Source organism: Rosa chinensis, chromosome 1 (genome assembly GCF_002994745.2).
Source record: "Rosa chinensis cultivar Old Blush chromosome 1, RchiOBHm-V2, whole genome shotgun sequence".
NCBI classification, from domain to species: domain Eukaryota; kingdom Viridiplantae; phylum Streptophyta; class Magnoliopsida; order Rosales; family Rosaceae; genus Rosa; species Rosa chinensis.
The window spans coordinates 43511522-43537693 of record NC_037088.1 but is presented as its reverse complement, the minus strand read 5'-3'; the positions used below and the strand labels follow the sequence as shown (position 1 = coordinate 43537693).

The 26172-nt window shown below is 38.3% G+C and overlaps 2 long non-coding RNA genes across 2 annotated transcripts; both read right to left on the bottom strand.

The window, feature by feature from the left end:
* Positions 1-11176: 11176 nt before the first annotated feature.
* On the bottom strand, positions 11177-14331 carry LOC112184562. Its single transcript, XR_005806471.1, has 2 exons — positions 12000-14331; positions 11177-11346 (listed from the first exon to the last, which is right to left on the bottom strand). It is a non-coding gene; the product is annotated as an uncharacterized LOC112184562 (long non-coding RNA).
* Positions 14332-23510: 9179 nt separating this feature from the next.
* LOC112191302 lies at positions 23511-24370 on the bottom strand. The gene is made up of 3 exons (XR_002932909.2): positions 24244-24370; positions 23868-23944; positions 23511-23707 (listed from the first exon to the last, which is right to left on the bottom strand). It is a non-coding gene; the product is annotated as an uncharacterized LOC112191302 (long non-coding RNA).
* Between the last annotated feature and the right edge of the window lie 1802 nt (positions 24371-26172).

Genomic DNA, 26172 nt, shown 5'->3' with positions numbered 1-26172 from the left:
GGTAAGAAACAAACCTATAAGCATAGGTTGGCGGTGGCAGCAATCTTTGAAGATGGAAGAGACATGCATTAATAAGCATGCAAGCATTGAATCATGAAATAAGGAAGAAAGCTTGACTTTGCTTCCAATTGCATGGTATGTGCATGAAGCCAATTGCCTATATATTGGCGTGAAAGATTGCAGCAAAACAACCAAGGCAGAACATCCAGACTACAGAGAGTTTGTGATAGTAGTGAGATCCTCACTTGAGAGATTAGTGAGAAGAAATCTTGAGAGATAGTGTGTGTTACCACTAGTGAAGTTTTGTTTCTTGTAATCCCATTATTTTATATAGTGGAAGAGAGTACTACTACTGCCCCGAGGAAGTAGGCACATTTGCCGAACCTCGTTAAATATTGTGTCTTCTTTTGTTTATCTGTTGCTATTTCCTTAAATCACATGAGGGGTGGGAAAAGTTAGATCCTGGGATAACCAATTATCCATTGGCCTTGTATTATAAGGCAGCCCTTCTTTCCCAACATGAAAGTGCGCTAGTTAAGGGTCAATGGATTGTAGCTGTCATTACAGCTACTTCTCTGCACATTCTTTGAGTTTCTTTTGGAGGCATGAGCAGTTTTTAATTAACTAATTGACAGATGTGACAAAACCATTATGTAATTAAGTTCTTTTTTATGTATGCAAATCAACCACGAGTCCACGATTAAAACGATATATGTATTACACCCGTATCCTCTCTCTATTTCTCTCTCTCACAGGGTCAGTGTATAACAGCTATAGAGGCATATAAATCTAATGATTAATTGAGCTTGTTAGCCAGAGCATGTTTGACACTTCCAAAAGTACTTCTAGTCAACTAGATGCATTTTACTGCGTTTAACAGATCAAAAAGTTTATCAATTAGTTCGGTATGCATAAGAGCTAGCCCTAAACGGGCTAGATCGAGCTTTTTGTGTGCTTCTAATAGAATCGCTTTTACAACAATCGTTCATGAAAGTACCATACACGTGCTCCCTAGCTAGCTAGCTAACAGATCCCACATATATCTAGCCGTATTAGTTCTAAATTTTGTACGAGTACCCACATCTAGCCGTACTAGTTACTAAATTATTAGTATTAACGCAAATTTTATATAATTCTCTCTGCAGATACACACACACATCATTGGATAGGTTCAACGTATATAAATTTTATAATGCACAGACGACAATAACGAGGTTATATAACGTTTACTTTAGTATTCCACATGCATGATTGATTAGTCAACGATTTATCATAGACTCATAGTATAAATGTGGTTTTCATATATAAGGGCCATTTATCAGAAGATTTTTTTTTTGGTCATTTTAAGGGATCCTTTGTGAGACTAATTTTTTTATTATATATTGACATCTCAACCGTACAGTTTAATTAAATTGATGACCGTTAAGATATCGAACTAAATTAAATCAATGAAATAATCAAATATGTCTAACCTGAAGCATTCATGTTTATAATTGTATGTCGCAGTTATGAGTGCTTTAACGATTATCAATTTGGCTGAAAATCTGTAAAAATGATATATTCATATAAACCTAAAAACTGAATGGTTAAGATGTTAATATGTGACCGAAAAGTTGATCTAATAAGTAATCCCTTAAAATGACAAAAAAAAAAAACACTTGTATCACTCTTTATGTGATTTACAAGTTCCTTTGGGATAGGCGAACTGAAAAATATGAACGCTCTGGAACGAGGAAACAAAGATACACAAAAAAGCAAAAGGAAACCACAATCAGACGGTGTTTGAACCCAAAATTAACATTTTTCCCAACAAGGGGGACTCAAAGAAATCCGGACCAATATCCGTGGCCTAAGCTATTTATTTGCGATAAGTTCGGAATATATTGTTTAGAGGTTAAATAAAGCTTACTTGACAATATAATAATCTCGGAGCGAATCGTGATATTCCTTGATTTACTATTAATTATCATATATTTAGTAATTAATGGTGGTTTATTTGGTTGATTACCAAGATTGTGCAAAGAGAGAGTAATCAAGAGCCCATGCAATTAAGGGGTGTGCTGGGCATGCAACATAAATGGAAGGGTTTAATTATCCTTTATTTCCATTCAACAAGCTGAGGCCAACACGTGGCTAACATATTATATAGTGGCTCATGCATGGGTCAATTAAGCAAGAAATCAAGGGGTCCCACATAGCCATAATGGACGTGGAGCAGTTGGAGGAAGCTATCAACCTTAATTGTGTGAGTGTGTATATATATATATATGGTGGTTCATGCATGGTGAGACAATTAAGGAAGGATGGCCCATCAACTATTAGCTGTCAGTAAGATGCAAGGAATCATGGTGTTATACAATCAAGTTTGCTCGCGAACGTCAACAAAAGGATATATATACAAGCTAATTGCATGCAGTTAAAGGAGTCCTCGCGAAGATATATTTGCATGAATTAAAGATATGTGCATATCATACCGCATCCAATAGGAAGATTACGTCCGAGACTCTAAGAGGCAAGTAACCTTTGCCTATATTCTAGCGGCGACATAGGTGGATAATTATTAATTAGGGTCCTTGACCAAAAGCACAGAATCAGGCTAATGTTTTCTCACTTGCACCACCAAGAGTTTTTAATTCCCAGCTACCCAATTCAAGTGCTAAATGACAATTTTGACCTCCAATTAATTAAAAAATTACGGCTACTCTGACTCTCCTCTATCTCTCTCTCCTCCGCGCCTCTCTCTTTTTATCTTTCTCCTGTCTCTCCCGTCAGCCCGGTCGTCGATCTCTCCCTTCAGCGCCGTCGTCGAGAACCGTTAGCCTTTTGGCGATTCGTCTCTCTCTCTTCGATCTCTGGCATGGATTCACTTTAACGGCGAGTTCTTGTAGAGATCGGATCGGAGTTTCGCGCCCGTACAGAAGACCGACGTTTTTTGATCCAGCCGGGCTTGGAGTTGTAGATGCGGTCGTCGTGGCGCTTGACGACGACGTTTTGATGGTGGTGGGCGGAGGAATAGTCGGTGTCGTTGCACTGGGACTGGGCTTGACCGCCGGTGCTGCAAATGCTTCCGTTTCATGTTTCTCTGATCTGCTCTTTTTTTTTTTTTCTTTTTCCAACAAAGCTTTGATCTGCTTTGATAAGCCGAAGAGTATTGATCAGGGTTCAAGATTAGTTTCTTTGAGGAAAATTTTCTTTTCAAAGATAATTTGGAATCCAATTCAAGCATTGTGATTTTTTTTAAGGTAAAATGGGGCAGAAGGCCCAGAAAGAGAGGGAAAAAAATTTATCCGAGGGTAATACAGGGCTATTGGGGGCTATCGGGGGAAATTTTTTTTGAATGTCTATTGGGGCAGTAGACATCTATTGGGGGGCAATATGCATTTTTAAATTAATATAATCTCTTTGTTTTTTTCTTTAATCAAAGTTTTATTTGTCTAATTTTAGGAATATTAGTTCCCATTTCAGCTACTGACAGTTCTATTGGGGGGCAATAGACGCCTATTGGAGGGCAATACATGTCTGATAGACATCTATTGGGGGGCAATAGACGCCTATTGGAGGGCAATACATGGCTGATAGACATCTATTGAGGGACAATAGACGTCTATTAGGGGACAATAGACTATTGGGGCAATATACGTCTATTGGGAGGCAATAGACGTCTATTGCCTTTCTATTGGGGGTAATAGATGTCTATTGGGGGGCAATACACGGCTGATGGTAGTCTATTGGGGGGCAATACATGGCTGATAGTCGTCTATTGGGGGGCAATAGACGTCTATTGGGGGGGCAATAGACGTCTATTGGGGGGCAATAGATGTCTATTGGGTGACCGAAATCCGGCGACAGGATTCCGGCGAAAGTTGGCCGGAATCCGGCGAGGTTGGCCGGAATCCAGCGAAGTTGGCCGGAATCCGGTGAAGTTGGCCGGAATCCGGCGAAGTTGGCCGGAATCCGGCGGCCGGTGACCGGATTCCGGCAGCCGGTGACCGGCTCCGGCGAAGTCTCCCATGGTTTCTCTCTCTTCTATTTTTTTTTTCTCTCTCTCTCTAAGTAACAAGGGGGTGAGGGTAAAATGGTATTAAAAAAAAATTAAAAACAAAAAAAAAGGTATTAGGGAAGACTCCCTTAGAGTGTATTGGGTAAGAGAGAATTAAAAAAACTTAATGGGGTAAGTGGGAAAAAAATCCCTAAAAATGGGGTAAGTGGACAAAATCCCTATTAATTATTGCATACGATAGTTATCAAAACTATTCAGAGTTTTGATTTGATTCAAGGCCAATAATTGTGGCCTAAAATATAGTATTTCATTCATATTTGGAAAGTGAATCTACAAGCAGCCTATATATAGAGGCTACAGACGATATATAACACACACAACTCTCAAATCAATCAATCCCTCAGATTATCAAGCCTCCCCGGAGCAAACCTTCAACCTCGTTGAAACCTGGCGACCGTGCTTCCAGTCCTAGTCTCTCTAAGAGCAGACTGTTAGTGCTACTGCCATCAATACTACCAGCGAAGCAAGGGTAACGCCCTCGCAACCCCCGCGAAGCTAAAGTCACGCTTTAGCAAAACCCTGTGCTTTCTCCAAATTTCTCAGTGATTGCTCTGCTCAACCTACAACGTTGAGTATCGATTCGGTGACGCGAAGAGATCACAACCAAAGCCCTTATCTGTAAGGCAAGAAGTCCTTTCTCGGAAGGCATAGAAAAGAGCCTTGTGACGAGGTTGGTGCTCTCCTCGTCCACAACGCTTGATCAAGAAGTCAAGTCAAGGGACGCCCCGACAACTGCACCCCACCGTGCTGGCACGCTCGCGCATTCAAAAGAGACAGTTTGTACCGCACTGATTTCCGTGTCAAACAGATGGTGCCGGTTGAACTAAGAAGTGATAAAAGCTATAAAAAAAAAAAGATTAAAAATTAAAAAAAAAAAACTACTCTTACTGTATAAAGGCTCCCTTCCAGACATATCAAACAAGAACATGACAATACTGCATGCTAGCAAAAGTGTGATGCCCCGGAAATTTGAATTTATTTCCCGAGGAATTTCCGGAATCTAATTTATGGTTGTTGCACAGTTTCATGGCTCGTGGACGGAGCGGAAGTGTTTCGGACGAATTAATTATTTGGAAAGTATGACTTTAGGAAGGGTTCAAGGTTGACTTTTTATATGTTGGGATTCTCCAAAAATTTCCTTCATGAAAGTTGTAGAGTGCGTCGATACGAGTTCGTGGACATGTGGAACGCAAAAATCTGAGTTCGTATGAGAAAGTTATGGCCATTGGAAGGAATTTCTATTTTGGTATAAATAGAAGTTTCCCAAGTTGGAAACTTACTATTTTCATTATTTCCTTTTCCGGAAAGCTTTCTTCTCTCTCGGCTGCACCTTCAGTATCGAAGAAACCCGTCTGACCCGACCCGGCTTTTCCGGCGAACTGCGGCGGTCTCCGGCTATGAAACTAGGATCGTCTCCTTCGTCTGGCCGTCCCTGTGGTGTCCTCTAACACCGATTCTTGGTGGTGGAGGCTGTAGAAGGCGGCGCAGTTAGGTGTTTTCAGACCCGATCTGTTCTCCGATCTCCAACGTCGGCGGAGCTTCAAGTTGAGTTTGGGGAGCTCATAACAGCCTCCTTAATCGATCCTTGGTGGTTGTTTGGATCGATTCACGTAAAAGTTGGTTCAACTCAGATTGGATTACTGTTCACGGCTTGTGAGATAGTTTTCGACCCTTTATGCTTGTTTTCTGACTTCGAGCTAGTTATGAAAATTCACAAGCATGCTTAGATGAAGTTTTTTGATGTTGGGAGTTTTGTGAAATATTGAGTTTTGGCCGGCGGCGGTGTGCCACCGTCTGTGGCGGGGTTACGGCGGTGTTCCGGCCACTTAAGGAACTGTTTTTGGTATTATATATGTTCTACTCGTTGATACAAGTGTTTCGATATATAATATGCAAATTTTGGTGTTCGTATGGAATTGTTATGATTTTTGCAGTTTCATACCGATTGATTTATTTGATCCGTGAGGATTCGAGCGTCCTTTCATACTTGTGGTTTGGTCACATTGATCGTGGAGGTATTCTGGAGACTTTGGGAGGTCTCGGATGTGATTTTGCCTCGATTGGCGTCACTTTGGGGATTTTAGTTCAAAACAGGGGTTTCGAACTTAAATCAAATGTGAATCATTACTAAGTTGGAACCGTATGTGATTAGGTACGTGACGAAGTATTTGGACGGCTATTTTGTGGATTGGCTGCCTTGTTCTGTATTGAAGACGCAGCGGGATTCAAAGGTGAGTAATCTCACAAGGTTCATTAATGAACGGATTACCTTTATCGTTTGGTGAGTAAATCTCACTATATTTGTTATGAGCAGGATCGATATTTGTTATGAGCAGGATCGATATTTGTTATGAGCAGGATCGATATTTGTTATGAGCATGATCGATATTTGTTATGAGCATGATTACCCTATTGTCTTGGAGTTATTAGGTTAACTACGACTATAGTTGGTATTAGTGGTATTCCTAAGTGAATGACTACGTTTATATATATATATATATATATATATATATATATATTTACGTGAAATATATATGTATTGATGAATCTTTGTGATGATTTCCATGTAAAGCTTGTGTAGGAATATCTGTGTAATGAATCATTGAAATCAATGTGATGAATCTTTGTGATGATTGCTATCTGCGTGATGATCGGCAAAATCTATGTGATGATCGCTATCTGTGTGATGATTGGTTATATCTGCGTGAATCTATGTGATGATCGCTATCTATGTGATGACCAGCGATATCTATGTGATGATCGCTATCTATGTGATGACCAGCAATATCTATGTGATGATTAGTAGGATGATTGCTATCTGCGTGATGACCGTTAAAATCTATGTGATGATCAGCTGGGCAACTACTATCTATGTGATAATCCTTGAAATCTATGTGATGATCGCTATCTGTGTGATGATTGGCGATATCTGCGTGAATCTATGTGATGATCGCTATCTATGTGATGACCAGCGATATCTATGTGATGATTAGTAGGATGATTGCTATCTGCGTGATGACCGGTAAAATCTATGTGATGATCAGCTGGGCAACTACTATCTATGTGATAATCCTTGAAATCTATGTGATGATCGCTATCTGTGTGATGATTGGCGATATCTGCGTGAATCTATGTGATGATCGCTATCTATGTGATGACCAGCGATATCTATGTGATGATTAGTAGGATGATTGCTATCTGCGTGATGACCGGTAAAATCTATGTGATGATCAGCTGGGCAACTGCTATCTATGTGATGATCCTTGAAATTGAAATCTATGTGATGATGAATATCTGGGTGATGACCGGTGGAATCTGTGCGATGATCAGTGTGATGCCTGCTCGGTAGCGGAGCTGAATTGTTATTAAGTTAACAATAATCGAGAGGACTGCTGTGATGGTTGGGGCTACCTACAGACGTCAGAGTGTCGGATTACAATGAATACTTTAACTTGAATTGCTTAACTTAATGTGACCTCCTGAACTAAATTATATGCAGGGGTTACTATGAATTGTTTTGCTTGTTTTGAAATGTGATTGCTTTGTTTCTTCTTGATTGTATTGATTGATGGTTTGATTTCTCCTAAGAGCCATAGTGGTGACGAATTGTACTATGTGGTGAGGATAAGAAGGTGATTCATTAATTTTCACCTTTGATGTCATGTTGATGACAAAAGCTCCCAGGGGGGGGAAATGGGGAATGAGTGTGATTTTGGAATTTGCCGTAATGCGTTGGGATGGCGTCAAACATTGCTTGAGGAAGTCTTGTTTGACCGAAATTTGTGTAATTAGATGCTAGGATTGAGGTTCTGTGCATGAGGCTTTAGTCACCAGTTGACTTATGTAAGCACAATATGGAAGGATATGGAATTGATGGCCGTAGGTGTGAGCTGTGTGTATATCGTGTTTAGGTTGAGGTGACTTAAGAATTGTGTTTTCCTTTGTGGTTTTGAGTTACTCATACGAGCTTCATAAGCTTACCGGGTTTGTTGTGTGGCAACCCGGTGCCCTATTCAATGGAATGGTGTAGGGGTTAATCCTGTAGGTCAGGGAAATCGTGGCTGAAGCTGAGGTGGCGACTTTGCAGCTTTACGGTAGGAAACTATCTTTATGATTTTACCGTTGATAAGGACTTCTGTTGTATAGTTACTCTGAGCTGCATTTACATTTTATTTTGTTGTTGACAATTTAATTCGTAAGCATTGTAATATATGACTCTGTGGAGCAAGTCAATATTGACATAGTGGGTTCAGGGCATCAATATGTACCTGGGTTAAAAGGGAAAAAATTTCTAGGTATTTTGTATTGATGGCTGAACGTTCACGCTTATGTAATTATGGAATTATATATATCGATTTTTATGTGTGTAAAATCAGGGGCGTGACAAAAAGATAGGGTGAAAGAGTCTAAATGAAAATCAAATCACAATCAGAATAATAATGATTGCATATTTTGACAAATTTTGTACTTCTCTTTTGTTGGCTAGATAAAATAGATAACATCCATTGACGACTATGGGTCCCTCCTCTGAAAAAGGTCTTCCACCGGTGGATAATGTCATCAGCGACAACCCAAAGTTATCGTAAAAAGTCTAAATTTCTCGCTGAATTGAAAATACAATGACTTTGGGTTATCGCAACCAGTTGTCGCCTTATGTGTTTTATTGATTGTCAAAAGCAACGAAATTACACGATTGTCGACTTATCGCTTTTTTAATATGCACGCAATTGGTTCCTCGCATTTAACAAATTGTTACACTCTCAAGTGTGTTACCAAAAACTATATGCGAGACTTTATATTTGTTACTATTTTAAATATATGAGGCTTCCTTTACGTCGCATATTCCATATGCAGGGCTTGAATGCTTCTCACATTTTCAATAAGAGACGCAATTCATTCCTCGCGTACAACATCTTACGAGATAAGTGAGTGCATTACAGAATGCTATAAGCGAGACTTTATGTCTGTTACAATTTCTAATATACGAGACCTCGTTTACGTTGCATATTCCATCTGCGACACTTATATGTTTGATCAAAAATTTATACGCGAGACTTTTTTCTGTTGCAAAAAATAACTGCAAGGTTTCATTTTTGTTGCATATATTAATATGTGACACATATGTATTTGTTGTAGAAAATTATATGCTAGGCTTCTTGTTTGTCTCCTATAATTCTGTCGAGGAACTAATTGCATCGCATATTGAAAAAATGACAACCGTGTAATTTTATCGCTTTTGACAATCAGTAAAACACATTAGGCTACAACTTGTTGCGACAATCCAAAGTAATCACATATTTAATTAAGTGAGAAATTTAATCTTTTTGCAACTTTATGAAGACTTTTTACTTTTGTCGTTCTTGATTTTCTAATCTATAGCAATAAAATTCATTTTCATAGCATTTAATAGATAGTAAAGATGAGCCAACAAAATAAGAATATATTAACCCAAAGTATTCTTTACAATCAATATCAATTCAAAACAGTTAGATCAATAATAACTTAAAACAGTCTAGAGATCCTTGTGTACTAAATCCAACATATTGGTAACCAAATTATTGGTCGTTGATTTGCTGGAAAGTGATGTAGTGAACTCCTCATCTTTTTGGCATGCCCACCTGATCACTTCCCCAAATCTTGGAATGTTGTCTACTTGCTCTTGCACTTTGAGCTCATTACTGGTGTCACACCCCGAATTTTGAATAACAAATTCAAATCCGAAACATGAATAATAACCAATACAAATAACGTCCTGAATTTTTTTCTTAACCAGCGTCTCGCAAATCATAATACAAACTCGTAGCAAACTATCTCTCGAGTCAAATATTACAATACCACCATAAATAAAAGTTACACTCAAAAGAGTCTATAAAACACCCCAAAATAGACCAAGTGCTGATGTCAACCCTGCTGCCCTACTCAGCTCTCTCTCCACCCTGATTATCCTGACCTGCAGGATTATCCGCTACACCGTTTGAATAGTATACTGGGATTGCAACAACACAAAACCCGGTAAGCTTTTTGCAAAGCTTGTGAGTAAATAAGAAATGAACGATTGATTTATCAAATCACAATTCTTTTAACTCAAGTAAACAACCAACAATCTCAATTCATTTTCAACACAAAACAAACATTCATTAACAATTTCAAAACCAATTCAAATAAAGTCTCTCCACTCGACACCTCATAACCTCCATCCCGTGTCCATGATCACGAGTAACCCAACTCGCTGCTTTCATGTCACACAATGGAAGACAAACTCTCCAACCCGTGTTCATGATCACGAGTAATTCAACTCGCTGCTTTCATGTCACACAAAGGCGGACAAACTAGAGCTCTAACTTAATCGTAACGTGTCACCTTGGCCTAGGTTCACCTTTACGATATAATCACACATTCCCCACAGTAGCCTATGATCCATTGATCGAACATTTAAAGGTCCCTCAGACTCAAATGTTATACTATTCTCACATACGCCTTCTCACAATCCAATAGCCAATTACCATATAAATTGTAATTCTAAAACATCACCATCATTATTCTTTCATTCAATGTCAATTACCATAATATATCATGGCAAATCTCAAAACAATGACATATCATAACCCAAGTTATCACACTTTCACACCTCAATGTCACACCATATCATATAAAATCACGTAGATATATATATATATATATATATAAATATATACGTAATCATCCACTCAGGAATGACCACTAATACCAACTATAGTTCACACGGAATAAAAACCAAGAAATTAATTTATTATATATTTTAAAAACTCATTTTCTCAAAACCATTTTTCACACATAGCAATTAAATGTAAATAATGAAATTCGGTTCGTAAATGAACCACGTGAGATTTACTCACCTCCAAACTCCCACTGCGTCTTCTTACAACTCAAAATACGATTCACAATCGTCCGCTAACAAATCCGTCAAACACCTAATCAAAACAATATTTAACTTAATGCTGTCACGCCCTGACTCGAGCTATTCTTATAATCTCGAGTTAAGGTGTGAATCACATCTTAATTATAGAACTAAAATTTCTATAATCAAAATGTGACAATAAATAAATAAATCGTGGACTAACAACTAAATAACAAGACCTCAAAATTCCAGCGGAAACATATATTACATTGTCTTTATCACATAGTACACTAGTACTCATTCTTTATTCCAAACAAACATAAAGAAAACACAAATTTCACAACCCATTTGACATTATATACATATCGGAACTTCTTGCTCTAGTATCTTGATTCCATACCTGCAAAATCTGTTAAGGGGTGAGCTCAACCAGCGGCTCAGTAGGGACATAAAACTTCCTCATGGATAATTGACCAAAGATAATACCATCATATATTTCAATTATAACATGCATATCAAACAATGATGCAATCCAACTCCATTTATATACCCGTTAATTCATATATCAGAATACGCAAGCCTACACGTCCCATACCGTGTACTTTACAGTTTTGCAACTGTGACTTGAATATCCAAACATATAAATTAATCCCCTGACTCAATCAAATCCCCCAAAACCCCTTTTGCCAGTCATCTTGTCTGAAACATTGATCTCCAAGCCCAAATCACCCAAATATATCGACAATTATACCGCCGATATTCTAAACCTAATTGTGCACACGGGCTCGCCTGAGCTTGATCCCTACAATGTTCAAACTCAACTACACAAAAGATAATTCCCACAATCACCAAATAACCATAATTTTCCCCCAACTCCTTTACACTTGATAAACAACAACCTCCATGAAAACATGCACTTACATCGATCAACGTACATTTAGTACATGTAATTCAAATATTATCAAATAAATCATTTAAAAATAATATTAATAAGAATAACATATACACGAAGCACATAAAATCAACATCCAATCATAAAAAGTTTCCCCGAGATCCCCCTACCTTATTTTCGACAATCGTGGATGATACAAAATAAAATCAAGCCTCCTAGGTCGTCAAAAAATAGTTTCACCAAATCTGAATTTTCTTTCCACCAATAGAAAGAGCTCGTCAAGACGAATCCGTAGGCGAAAACGGATCCTAAATCGGACTTACGGATCAAAAGTTATGCCAAAAACAAATCCTAGAGAGAGAAAATGGAAGAGAGAAATGTAGGAGAGAGAAAGCTCCGAAAATTGTGGGGAAATAATGATCTGGTTGGGTTCTATTTATAGGGAAAGAACACCAATAGAAATAGGCCACTTGTCCAAACCAAAACCATCCATCATCATGCTTATGCCATTTGTCAAGCATATAACAAACATAGTGCCACCACTTGACATGTGTCAAACTTATCTTGCACATGCAAGACACGTTTGGCAGCTGCTACTTGGTCTCCAAGTTAAGCCTATCAACCAATAAGGACACGCCACGTCGCCAGATAATTTAATTTCCAACAAAACTTCAAAATTTCCTTAAAAATAGCTCGGGAACTCGAAAAATTTACCGAAAAATGCTGCGAACTCGTGGCGACCTCTACTTTCTACTTCTAAGGTAAAAAATAAAATTTGACCAATTTCAAAATTCGGGATCTCACAATCCAACCTCCTTAAAAGAATTTCGTCCCGAAATTCACTCCACTTCAAAATACCCAAAACACTTATGGCTCTAGGCTATGTCACTACAATTTAACCTACCACAGATCCTGGGTTTCTAATCTCTGGTTAGCTCTGATACCATCTTGTCACGCCCTGACTCGAGCTATTCTTATAATCTCGAGTTAAGGTGTGAATCACATCTTAATTATAGAACTAAAATTTCTATAATCAAAATGTGACAATAAATAAATAAATCGTGGACTAACAACTAAATAACAAGACCTCAAAATTCCAGCGGAAACATATATTACATTGTCTTTATCACATAGTACACTAGTACTCATTCTTTATTCCAAACAAACATAAAGAAAACACAAATTTCACAACCCATTTGACATTATATACATATCGGAACTTCTTGCTCTAGTATCTTGATTCCATACCTGCAAAATCTGTTAAGGGGTGAGCTCAACCAGCGGCTCAGTAGGGACATAAAACTTCCTCATGGATAATTGACCAAAGATAATACCATCATATATTTCAATTATAACATGCATATCAAACAATGATGCAATCCAACTCCATTTATATACCCGTTAATTCATATATCAGAATACGCAAGCCTACACGTCCCATACCGTGTACTTTACAGTTTTGCAACTGTGACTTGAATATCCAAACATATAAATTAATCCCCTGACTCAATCAAATCCCCCAAAACCCCTTTTGCCAGTCATCTTGTCTGAAACATTGATCTCCAAGCCCAAATCACCCAAATATATCGACAATTATACCGCCGATATTCTAAACCTAATTGTGCACACGGGCTCGCCTGAGCTTGATCCCTACAATGTTCAAACTCAACTACACAAAAGATAATTCCCACAATCACCAAATAACCATAATTTTCCCCCAACTCCTTTACACTTGATAAACAACAACCTCCATGAAAACATGCACTTACATCGATCAACGTACATTTAGTACATGTAATTCAAATATTATCAAATAAATCATTTAAAAATAATATTAATAAGAATAACATATACACGAAGCACATAAAATCAACATCCAATCATAAAAAGTTTCCCCGAGATCCCCCTACCTTATTTTCGACAATCGTGGATGATACAAAATAAAATCAAGCCTCCTAGGTCGTCAAAAAATAGTTTCACCAAATCTGAATTTTCTTTCCACCAATAGAAAGAGCTCGTCAAGACGAATCCGTAGGCGAAAACGGATCCTAAATCGGACTTACGGATCAAAAGTTATGCCAAAAACAAATCCTAGAGAGAGAAAATGGAAGAGAGAAATGTAGGAGAGAGAAAGCTCCGAAAATTGTGGGGAAATAATGATCTGGTTGGGTTCTATTTATAGGGAAAGAACACCAATAGAAATAGGCCACTTGTCCAAACCAAAACCATCCATCATCATGCTTATGCCATTTGTCAAGCATATAACAAACATAGTGCCACCACTTGACATGTGTCAAACTTATCTTGCACATGCAAGACACGTTTGGCAGCTGCTACTTGGTCTCCAAGTTAAGCCTATCAACCAATAAGGACACGCCACGTCGCCAGATAATTTAATTTCCAACAAAACTTCAAAATTTCCTTAAAAATAGCTCGGGAACTCGAAAAATTTACCGAAAAATGCTGCGAACTCGTGGCGACCTCTACTTTCTACTTCTAAGGTAAAAAATAAAATTTGACCAATTTCAAAATTCGGGATCTCACAAATGCACATTTCAAGAAATGCACTTATACGAAGATCCAACGGTCAGATTTTCACCCGTGACCACACAGGGTCATCGGGACAGTCCTACGATCTTCATAACAGAACTACAAGTCGATTGGATGGCCTGATCCCCACGGATCACAAACCGAATGATCGAAATCGTAAAATTCATAACTAAATCATACGATATCCAAAATTTAAGTATTGCATGTTGAAATGATCGTATCGACATGTAGAACACAAAAATGGACAGAAAATGCCCTTGAGGTGGCTGGAAGTGGTCGCCGGAATTAGAGGTAGAGCCGCCGCCGACCACCGCCTATGGTGTCGGGGACGAGGTTTTCCTCTTCGTTTAATCATTTTGAGCAACTTTCATAACTAGCTCGAAGTCAGAAAATGAACGGAAGTGATTGAAAATTACCAAAACAGTCCGGTTTGGCCGGAAAATCTGCAGAAACCAGTGAGAGCTCCAACGAGCGTGAAAACGTTCACCTCTGGTTCGGGTCTTCTTGGAGTTTGATTAGCAACTCAAGGGGAGTTCAACAAGCCAAAGAACTCGAGTTTTGGTGGCCGGAGCTAGGAGAAATCTTGGTTGGAACTCATTTCGGCCGGAAATGGAAAACTCATTCCTGTCGCCGATACCGGGAGTTCCGCGGCTCAAGGCTGCCACCGGCAGCTGCGCAAGGTTGAGGCGAAGCTAAAGGAAGTGGTTTGGTGTGGTTTGGTGGCCGGAGGAGGAAGAAAAGAGCCAGCGAAAACTTGCCCCGTTTCGGCTCGGGGAGAGGAAAGAGAGAGGTCGGCTGCCCAAAATGGAAACCCTATTTCTGGCAACTTTCCATTTATATATATACCCAATTTGGCAACTTTTCCAAATGCTATAACTTCTTCATACGAACTCTGATTCTTGCGTTCCGCATATGCACGAACTCGTATCGACGAGCTCTACAAATTTCGTGAAGGAAGTTTTCCCAACTTTCGATTTTAGTGACCCCCCCTAAATAACGTTTGTTTCGAAAATAAACTCATTCGAAACCAAATTTCTCACACAACAACATACGAATCATGCCCAACATTCATATATCATATAATTGAACAAATATCGAATTACGAAATATTTAACCGAGAATTCGGGTCTTCACAGTCTACCCTCCTTAAAGGAATTTCGTCCCAAAATTCAGGCACACTCTTCAACAAACAACTATGAATATCTCGATCTCAATCTCAACCCACCATGTAAACCAATTGCCTCCTCAGATGTACCATCTGCTCTCAATTCAGTAGTTAACTCAACCAACTTAGCTTGTGAGAACTCATCTTGTGCTCGTCTCTGACTAATCCTGTTAGTTTAAGGTCAAACTCGGATGTGGTTTCCAACATGGGCCACTCCCGAGTCATGATAAACGCCTCAATATTGTAGGATTTCCTCTTTCAAGGCAACCGCATCAAGTCCTTTAAGGACATTGCTCTCATCACGATGACTTTGTCAACTTTTCAACAAGTCAAATCTTCCACTCAACGTCGCTTTGTAATCCCGTACGGAATATAAACCGACAACTAACGATGGTAGCATCAACTTCTACTCCAACAGTATCCCAATCACTAGTTCTAGATCCATTTAGACTTTGTCTTCTCCAGTCTAGACACCTCAATATGTTTAGTCCCACGATACTCTAAGAGATACGGCAATTCTAAACACGAATCTTCAACACTTGTTTCAGTCCGACCAACCGTCCGTAGATAAAATGTTGCACTCGTACTTTGAGTAATCCATCGTAACTTTCTAGAATAGCCTGTACTCGTACGTAAGATATACCTAGATCCATCAATCGATACTGGTACAGTACTCAATATCTCACCCACGACTCACATCACTTTCGTGAAGGAAGTTTTCCCAAATTCCGTACGTACAAAAAGTCGATTTTAGTGACCCCCCCTAAATAACATTTGTTTCGAAAATAAACTCATTCGAAACCAAATTTTTCACACAACAACATACGAATCATGCCCAACATTCATATATCATATAATTGAACAAATATCGAATTACGAAATATTTAACCGAGAATTCGGGTCTTCACAACTGGAGACACACCTACCGCGCTGAAAGTTTATTTTTAGAGATTTTGTAGAGGCTGTGGCATCTGTAGGGCAAAACATGACTCAGTTCTAAGAAATGAGAAGTGCATGACAATGAATGGATAACTTGGCTTAAAAAGAACAATAGTGCAGATTTACCTCTACAGTTCTCCTGATGGAGAAGTAATTTGAATAATAGCTTCATTGCATCTACCAACCTAGGATTCACCAGATTCTATTGCAGCCCAAATAGCTTCTACATCATGCCTGCATAGTATCAGAACAGCAAGTATGTGAGTGTCAATCTAATCCCAAATCCCAATTAACTCAGTTCTCTACCTAAAATTGAAAAAATTATTGATTAAGTAAATAGAAAACAGACCAAATTACATGGTGAATTGGCCAAGAAACAATCACCTCAGTTGCGGTGCCAGCCAAACACTGAAAATGGACTGTTCCGCATCAAAAAACTTCATTTTATTCCATAATCCTTGACCAATTGTATCACTAAAGTCACAAGTTCTAGAATAAACAATTTCATATTCAGAATTCAATTAACCATTCGGAGAAAAATCCAGTCATCACATAGAACTCAATTAACCATTCACGGATAAAACTCTAATAGATGAAAAGAAATCTTACAGTAGTAACTTTGAGTTAGAGAACAATGACACATCAGGAAAGTAAGTTTAACAATAGGCAATGTTAAATATGCTACTTCAATAAGAATTCCTCCAGCCATATCAGCTCTTCATTTCTCTAAAATGCAATCAGCACCAAAAAAAAATCAAAGCTCAATCATTAAAGCGAAGAAAGAAAAATTCTGTAGGATTTGATTGCCAAAAGATAACTAAAAATACAAATAAAAGCTTAGTGATCATGATTACTTGCTATTGGTTTTGCTTTGCCTAGAAGGCAGTAGAAGTAACAGCTAGCAAGACTACTACTACTAGCAGGGCTATTAAAAATCAGGCCAAAGTCGAACAGGTGAAACAGATGTGAGATGTTAATGAAGAGTGTAATTAAACAATAGAAAGCTAAATTAAACCTAAAGTAGGAGATTCACCATTGTTTTTCTTCCTAATGTGATGGAAGGAGCTCGCTCGGTTTGAGTGAAAACGGCTTCGTGTAGATGGCGACGAACGTCGAGACAGCGGAGTGGATCGCACCGAACTCGATCCGGTAGTTTCCGTGGCCAACAGCAGCGACGAAGGCGGAGACCTTCGGTGCACCATTTTCGAGAACGAGGAGCGTGATGGCGGCAACTACCAGACTGGGTTCGGCGCAATCCCCTCAGCTGTCTCGGCATTCATCCCCATCCACTCATGACGAGAGATTGAGAGCGTAGGTTAGGTTGGGGGTGACGAGAGAGAAGTTGTCTTGGGAGGTAGAGAAGAATACGGCTGCCAGCCTCTCTCTATAGATTTAACTAGGTTTTTATTCTATTATTTCTATGTATTTATTATTCTTATTTTCTGATAAAATCTGTGTCTTTTGATGAATTGCGCCTCTCTTTTTCCAATCAGATGGCGCTTTTTTTTTTCTTTTTTTTTTAAATAGTTTTCATTCAAAATCTCTATATTTTGTGTTATTTAGGGTTTAAAATTTACGGTTTTAGACTCCGAAAGATACCACCGCAATCGGGTATTATTCAAAAAATTGCGACTTTGTGACATATAGATTGTAGTATGGTAGTTTAAGCATGGGTGTCTTCCTAGTAAAAGTCTTATTCTGTTAAAAAAAAAAACAACTATTAAGACACTGGTTTACAAGACTCCGATTTCTAAGTTAATTCAAAAGTAGAAACAGAGCATATACAAATCTAAAAGCTTAAAATAAAATTATAGGGAAATTTTACTCTTAAAAGATGTGATGTAATAGACCTATTTTCTTTTGTCTCTTAGTGAGATTATTCTTTAATTTCCACAAGCTTGTTAATTACACTATCTAATTGATTCTCTGCTAATCTGCTATGTTGTGCTCAACCACCATTGTAAGGAAAATTCATAAAAGCAACACTTTACCTCTCTCTGTTTGATCAACGACGGACTAGTCTCTTTGTTTGACTTGGTATTACATATTTTTTCTTTTTTGGTTACAAGGATGTCTTAAACATTAACATTAACCGACAACTCGTAGAAGTATGGTATTACATATTCTTTCTTTTTATGGATTTCTCCTTAGTTGGATTTCTCTTAAATGAATTACTCCTTATTCAGATTTACCTTAAGAAGATTTCTCCTTACTTGGATTCCTCTTGAGGGGATTTCTCTTCACCTAGATTCCCCTGGAGGGAATTACTTCTTCCCCATGTTCATCTTGAGGAGATTTCCCCTCACATGGATTTACCTTGAGAGAATTCGTCTCACCCAAATCCGCATTAAGAGGTTTTACCTCATTTAAATTCACCTTGAAGGAATTTCACCTCGCCTAGATCGGCTTTAAGAGATTTCACCTCGAGGTTTTTTTCACAAACATATTGAATTGCCTCTCTATTAGGCCATTTTCCTGCCTCTCTCTATTAGTGCATTCACCTCGGAGATATATCTAATATTTTTTTCTCTTTGCATAGATATTTAACGATATTAGAGAAATTTCGTAGAAACGGTAAAAGATAAGATATTGTCCTCTATGATATATAGGTAGGTTGTAAGAAAGTTCAAGTTGTCACATAATCATTTAAAGACAATCAGTAAAAGTTGTCACTTAATTGGTTTTTTATAAGAAAATTAAAGGTGTTACATAAACATTAACCGACAACTTGTACAAGTCGTCATCCAATTGGTTTTCAGCGAGAGAGTTCAAGTTGTCAAACAAACATTTAGTGACAACATGTAGAAGTCATCACCTAATTCGTCTTTTGCAAGAAAATTGCAGTTGTCAGATAAACTTTAACCGACAACTAATAGAAGTCGTCGCCTAATTGGTTTTTAGCGAGGAATTTCAAGTTGTTACATAAACATTAAGTGACAACCTGTTGAGGTCGTTGCCTAATTGACTTTTTGAGAGAAAATTAAAGTTGTCACATAAACATTAACCGACAACTAGTAGAAATCGTCGTCTAACTGAGTTTTAGTGAGGAAGTTCAAGTTGTCACATAATCATCAAGCGACTACCTGTAAAAGTCGTTGTCTAATTGGTCTTTTGTGAGAACATTAAAGTTGTCACATAAACATTAACCGACAACTAGTAGAAGTCGTCGCCTAATTAGTTTTTAGTGAGAAAGTTCAAGTTGTCACATAAACATTAAGCGACAACCCGTTAAAGGTGTTGCCCAATTGATTTTCAGCAAGGAAGTTAAGGTTACCACATAAACATTAACTGACATCTCACAGAAGTTGTCGCTAAATCATTCTTCAGCGACAAAAATCTAGTTGTCACATAAATATTAAGCGACAATTCGCATAAGTCGTTGCCTAATTAATCTTTTGCAATAACAGGACCCGCCCCGGATTTCACCCTGAAATCCGGAGTGGCCCTGCGGGGCCCACCTTAGTGATAACTCTACCGAGAACTGGTCGAGTCACCCCCTAAAGTGGACTACCCAAAACAGTAACCCACAATAGATCAGAGCCAAACAAAGAAGTGCGGAAGCTATTCGTCAACTGTGCCTCGAACCACAAACGCCCGACCCCAACTAATAACGCCTGCAAACTGGGCATTAGAAACCGAAGGGCCCAGGGGAAAGTAAACGAAAAACGTTAGCGTGAGTGGACAAAAAAAATAAACAAATAAAAAAAAGAAAAAGATTTCATACTTTCCCACATTTATTTCTTTAAAAAAAATTCCCGATGCATGCAACATTTATAAAACGTAAGTTTTTAAAACTCGGAGTCTCGTGAAAACATACCAGTCCCCGCTGGCTAAAAGAATCGGACTAGCCCCGCTAGTCAAGTAACAAATAGTAGGATATGGGGAAAGGATGTCACCATACGGGTAAAGGAGCCCCTTAGGCTCAACCTACCCTCGACTACCACTCACACATAGATTGTGTGAGGAGGAGAACTAATAACCTCGACTGCCACCCACGTGAGGAGGAGAATAAATCACCTCGACTGCCACTCACAAACACAAAGTAAGTGAGGAGGAGAATAAGCTACCTCAACTGCCACTCACAAACGCAAAGTAAGTGAGGAGGAGACCTAATCGAATGACCCGAGTATGGTGAGGAAAACATTCAAAATCCATAAAATCCGAAAGGCTTTCCCAATATCTCACGAGAAAACAAATAAGTATATTCCAATGACGTGACCCCGCACGCCAAATACTCTCACATTCAGAACCAAACCCGAAAATTAGTACGAGCACAAATTCCTTCGGAAAAATCTCATTTCCAATAATATTCCAGAATATCTCAAAATTGACTACTAAATATAATATGTAATCCAAAAATCATCTCGGTAAAGTAAGTCGTCGGAAAAATCACGTAAATCATATTTCCAAATAATAATCATATATTCCAAAACCAATTCCGAAAGTCATACCGAGATAAATCATAATTAAATTCCAAAATCAATTTATATGCTCGGAAAGTGATAGTTAATTAAATAGAACATACTTTAGTAAATAAATGCATGCATCACTTATTTAAAAACAAACAAAAGTCCACTCACAGTACTATTGGGCGACCACGCAAACGAGTTCCTTCATCTAGCCGTAGCTCGCAACATTGCCCTATACACAATTATATTTCCGTAAACGGCAATCCGATAAAATAAATACGAACCTAAACGAAACCCGAAAATCCCTATCTCCATTACTTCTCAATTTCCACCTAAAACTCTTCCACAACACTACTTCCTCAATTTACATATTCTACAATGAAAACAAGGGAAATCCGACGGCCGGATTTCCCACAATTCCATCACAAAACTCCAAACTTCGGAAATTCACAAACAATTCCAAACTCCTCCAAAATTCACCAAACTTCACATACAAGCTCTACAACAATATACAATTTAATGGGCTAAAAACTGAAATTAAAACACTGCCATATAAGCCTCCACGCGCTGGCGGCCACCACCTCCGATGGCCACCAAAATTTAGCAGCACCATCATCTCATCATTCCAAACACGTTTCTCAACTACCACAACCCGAGAAAACAACTAGACCTAGGTCAACAATTAAGAAAACAGTAAACCCAGATTTATGAATAGTACCGAGAATTCCAAACCTTCGATTCTTCCTCCATGCTGCAAATCGTGGCTTGAGGCTAGGGGGAAAATGATCCTTGCCAAAAACCGAACCTTCGACGCCAGTTTGGTGGCCGGAGACGGCCGGAAACGGAAGATATCGACGTTGACCACTTCTGCTACAGTGAAACTTCAAGGACCCGATGCGTCATTTTCCGGCCAAGTCGCCGTGAGTTACCGCCGTGGGGAGGTTGGGTAGGGGTAGAGGAGTCGACCGGTGCTGATTGTTCGCTCCCAGGTGGCCGGAAGAGGGAGATGGCCAGAGTTGCAGAGAGAGCCGAGGAGAGGAAGAAAAACGCGGGGGAGGAGGAGAGAGAGAAAAAAAAAAAAAAAAAGTTACCTGCCAACAGTAAAAATTCAAATATATACTACTTACCGTGAACAGTAACTTTCACAATTTCGCTTATAACTTTCGCATATGATTCTCCGATTTTTACGTACCACATATCCACGCGCTCGGTTTAACGTCCCCTACAACTTTCATGAAGAACATTTTCTCAAATTTTGACCCGAACAAAAAGTCAACTTTTAGGGCCACTAAAAGTACGGAAACGAGAGTAAAAGTGAAAGTAGTTGTCGTTTACCGTCCAAATGACTAGTAAACCGGTGGATTCAGGTTCGGGACGTTACATGCAAGGATGTAAAGTTATCACACAAATATTAACTGACAGTTGGTAGAAATTGTCACCTAATTGACATTTTGTGAGGAATTGGGCGTTGCATAATGTCAAATGGGCAACAACTGTCAATTTGTTGTAAATACTTACTTTATGTGACAACTTGGTTGTCGCCGATGGGATCATCTGCGACAACTGAAATTTCCTCGGATTTGCCAAGTTTTTGCGACGAATTTTGGGTTGTCACAATGAAATCCCTTGCTTTTGCTATTTTCTCTTATACCATTGTGATAAAACATACTCAATTTTTAGTAAGTTCCAGCTAACAATAAAAAGCTGGCCTTGAGGGCTGCCGCCTGAGGTGGTCCATCAGTTTTTTTTTTTTTTTTTTTTTTTTTTATATAAATATAGACTTCAACAATCTTTTATATATTTTTCTTCACCTCTATTACATAGTTGATTGTTGTAATTCAGTTGGTAGGGATCCTAGTGTGCCGTTTTTATTAGGCTCTCACCCAGGTTCGATTTTCAGCTTGTTCAATTCATTTTGCTTCTTTTCTTCTTCTTTTTTCTATTTTTTATTCTGGTTTACTTTGGCCTTCTTTTATTTTTCTAGTTTCTTTTGGTATAATCACATTTAGTTCCTTTTCTTTTTTATTGTTACTAATATCTATGAGTTTAATTTATTTTGCCCCTCATAATTTAAGAAAACAATACATATGTAACAAAATACTATATGAAAATCAAATTTTATTATTGAATAAAATAAATTTCGTATTGATCAAACACCATTCATGAGGCCACATTTTAATTATTCGCCTCAGACCTCTAAAATGTCAGGACCGGCCCTGACATCATGAATATATTTCTTAAGATGTTTTACATGATACTTTAAACAATGACTTGTATAATGTAGCCATTGCAGTGCACTCACATTTCAATGATTCAGTAAATCCTGGTAGTGTTCACTTCATCGGATTAAACCTTAGAAAAGAAGGTAAATTCTCCAAATTGAAGGATGGTACCAATATTAAGATTCTTTCACTAATTTTTCATTTATTCCCATATTACACCAAATCACTTCATATTCCAGCTTATTGTGAACCGTTCCATTTCTATCTCAATTCTATTTCAACCAAAAGTTCATTCCGCAGCCAAATACTTGGTACATATCGACAATTTGGAATTACTAGGACCACAAACTTTGAAGAAATATAAGCATAAGGTGGAAACAAAAATTGACACATGCATAGATTTCCTGTATCTAACACAAAAGAGACATGCACATGAATAACTGGGAATACACCGGAATTTGGAAAGCAGGAGAGAAAAAAAACGAACGACAAAGATTAAGTTGTGCTCACACGAAATTTCTTGGTCGGTGATATCTGCCATTTTACATGAATGGGACAATGACTTTCACTGTCACTTTATCCATGATGAGCGCCTGTTGTACAACATTTGAGGATGATCAGAATAACAATAGCTGAATAGTGAATAGCATTATGTAAATAAATGAACTCATTCCACTGCAAATAATTCAAGTTCACCTAACCAAGTACACGAAAAATCGAAAAACTTTATAAAGGAAAAACATTGAACACAACCTTCCAAGACTTGGAATTCTCCGTTCTGGTTGATCCAAGCATTTCGTGCAATAACCCAACAAAACCATCCAAAGAATCTGAATCCAAACATGAAAATGATCAGAATCAAATCACAATTTCATTTTTTCTTTTATCTCCACCCTAACGGTTTTCAGTGAGTCACCTCAGAGAATAACATGTGACTTACATGGTGATGGTTTTATAAATAATCAACGCATATATTTTGTGAGAAAACAGAAAGTGCCTAAGATTTATAAACCAAAAGCCATAGCCTCAATGCTATTCAATTCTACATTTGATAGTTCAGAATCTAGGGATTCAAAATTTTGTAGCTCAAGCATGTTCTCGAAAACCAGACGGAAGAGAAAGTACTTACGGTCACGGCTGAACTGACGGAAACACTTGTACTTCGAGACTCCGCCATGGGAGGAGGATTTAGAATCTGAAAAGGACATCGTTAAAGGAGCATATTATATCAGATTTCAAATTCCACGTTCTAACAGTGATAAATTAAAAGAAGCATTCAGTGAGAAAGAGAGAGAAGAGATGAGAAGAATGAGTTTCAAAGGCAAGAAAGGAGCAGGAAAGAGGAGAAGGTCGTTACAGAAGTCTTGGACGTGTCGCATGAACCGTTAGGTTCACCTTCATTTCACTTTACCAGACGAGCAAAGGCTTCGTACTCTTTATTAGTACTATGTCTGCTGACTACGTCATTCCATTCTTCTCAATTCACATATGAATTTTTTTTTTTGGGAGTCATAATTCTCTTTTTGAGAATTTATTTATTAGTATTGTTAATCACAGAGTGGTGATCGGTGAATGAAATGTTGACTATTGGTTTAAAACTTGTTTATTAGTATTATTTATTAGTCATAATTCTCTCTTTTTTTTCCATTTATCCTAATTCTAGGGATTTTTTTCCCACTTACCCCATTAAGTTTTTTTAATTCCCCTTTACCCATGAAGACTCTAATTAAGAAGGTCTTCCCTAATACCCAATTATGTTTTTTGTTTATTTTTGAGACTATTTTACCCTCACCCCTTTGTTATATATATATATATATATATATATAGAGAGAGAGAGAGAGAGAGAGAGAGAGAGAGAGAGAAAGAGAGAGAGAGAGAGAGAGAGAGAGAGAGAAGCCATAGGAGAATTCGCCAGAGTCCGGTCACCGGTCGCCAGAATCCAACCAACGATCGCTAGAATCCAATAAACAGTCTCCAAAATCCGTCCAACGATCACCGGAATCCTGTCACCGACCGCCACTTGCCGGACTTCTCTGAAAACTTCTTCGAAAGTCCCCAAAGAGGTCGTCGGAGATCCCATAGGTCCCCGGAAAGGATTATTGCCCCCAAATAGACCTTTATTACCCTCCAATAGAGGGGCAATAAACCTCTATTGCCCCCTTAAAGATGTTTATTGGGGGGCAATGGGCAATAGAGGTTTATAAGACCTCGCCGGAAATCTCCAAAGAGGTTGTCAAAGATCTCATATGGAACCGGAAAGGTTTATTGCCCCCCAATAGACCTCTATTATCCCCCAATAGAACTTTCGGTCACCGGAATGAGAACTAATCTCTAAAATTGGACAAATAAAACTCTGATTAAGGAAAAAAAAGGAGGAGATTACATTAATTCATAACAATTATTGCCTCCAATAAACGTGTATTGCCCCATCAGACTTTTATCAGGCATCTATTGGGGGGCAATATACGTCTATTGCCCCCCGATTAAAAAAGTTTCTCTTTTTCTTTCTTTCTTTCTTTCCTTCTAGGCATTCTGCCCCCATTTTACCCACAAAAGAAAAAAGATAAAAGAACCATTTGCGTGGCATTTATCTCCCTGTGCTTCCGTGCTTTGACCCCTCCACAAATCAAATATACACAATTGTATAGCTTCTGGGGCAGTAGTTGCAGAACTGGAAGTCTAGAAGATGCCAAGCCCAGCTGAAGTTTTTGACTTTTTCCCATGTCTTCCCAAGGTTGATAATGTAAATACATGACAATCACCATAGTAGCAATCAAGTAATTGTCAATGCCCGACAAAAATGGCTTTCTATGGCTAAAACAAAAGCAAACCAGATCACAAAAATACCACTCTTATCCTTTTTTAGTACAAGAAATACCACTCTATCACCACCAACGTACGATACCATAAACTACATTTACAATGTCAATTGATTGATAAAGTAGAGCCAAATCCTAACAGTTTATGCTTTACCAATGAGCCGCAAATAAACATCACAAAACAAGTCATGTTGTCAGAATTGGATTCGGAACAGCCTGAGGTTGTCGTCTTGATGAGC